Source organism: Arachis hypogaea, chromosome 9 (assembly GCF_003086295.3).
Source record: "Arachis hypogaea cultivar Tifrunner chromosome 9, arahy.Tifrunner.gnm2.J5K5, whole genome shotgun sequence".
In the NCBI taxonomy this organism is placed as follows: Eukaryota; Viridiplantae; Streptophyta; class Magnoliopsida; order Fabales; family Fabaceae; genus Arachis; species Arachis hypogaea.
In genome coordinates this window covers 80,745,404-80,746,618 of record NC_092044.1, presented here as the reverse complement: position 1 = coordinate 80,746,618, position 1,215 = coordinate 80,745,404, and the positions used below count along the sequence as shown (strand labels likewise).

Here is a 1,215-nt window from a genome sequence, read left to right as displayed (position 1 = left end):
TTCCTTTGAGGCATCCTATTATTCACAGAATTCCTCTCAGAAGTGTACATGAACTGGTTATTTGCAACCATGTCAATAAGTTCTTGAGCCTCTGCAGGCGTTTTCTTTAGGTGATGGATCCACCTGCAGAATGGTCCAGTGACATCTTAGAGAACTCAGATAGACCATAATAGAATATATCTATCATGGTCCATTCTGAAAATATGTCAGAAGGACATCTGTTGGTCATCTGCTTGTATCTTTCCCAAGCTTCATAGAGGGATTCACCATCTTTTTGTTTGAAGGTCTGAACATCCACTCTAAGCTTGCTCAGCTTTTGAGGAGGAAAGAACTTAGCCAAGAAGGCCGTGACCAGCTTATCCCAGGAATCCAAACTATCTTTAGGTTGAGAGTCCAACCATGCTCTAGCTCTGTCTCTTACAGCAAAAGGGAAAAGCATGAGCCTGTAGACTTCAGGATCTACTCCATTAGTTTTAACAGTCTCACAGATCTGCAAGAACTCAGTTAAGAATTGGTAGGGATCTTCTGATAAAAGTCCATGAAACTTGCAGTTCTGTTGCATCAGAGCAACTAATTGAGGTTTCAGCTCAAAATTGTTTGCTCCTATGGCAGGAATTGAGATGCTTCTTCCATCAAACTTGGACGTAGGTGCAGTATAATCACCAAGCATCCTTCTTGCATTATTGTTGTTGGGTTCGGCTGCCATCTCCTTTTCTTGTTCGAAAATTCAGCAAGGTTGTCTCTGGATTGTTGTAATTTAGCTTCTCTTAGTTTTCTCTTCAGAGTCCTTTCAGGTTCTGGATCAGCTTCAATAAGAATGCCTTTTTTCTTGTTCCTGCTCATATGAAAGAGAAGAGAACAGAAAAAGAAGAGAAATCCTCTATGTCACAGTATAGAGATTCCTTTATGTGAGTAGAAGAAGAAGGGAATAAAGAAAGGAGAATCCAAACACAAGCGTGAGGATAGGGACAGAGATTTTGTGATGAAGAGAAGTGTTAGTAAATGAATAAATAAATAGAATAAGATGAGAGACAGAAGTTTTCGAAAATAATTTTGAAAAGGAGTTAATGATTTTCGAAAATTAAGATAAGAAATAAAATTAAAATTAAAATTTAAAATAATTAATTAATTAAAAAGAATTTTTGAAAAAGAGGGAGGTATTTTCGAAAATTAGAGAGAGAAAAGTTGTTAGGTGGTTTTGAAAAAGATAAGAAA

The 1,215-nt window shown here is 36.9% G+C and overlaps 1 non-coding gene across 1 annotated transcript; it reads left to right on the top strand.

Moving 5' to 3' along the window:
• Positions 1-203: 203 nt before the first annotated feature.
• On the top strand, positions 204-307 carry LOC112713828 (small nucleolar RNA R71). The gene has a single exon (XR_003158789.1). It is a non-coding gene; the product is annotated as a small nucleolar RNA R71 (small nucleolar RNA).
• The last annotated feature ends 908 nt before the right edge of the window (positions 308-1,215 follow it).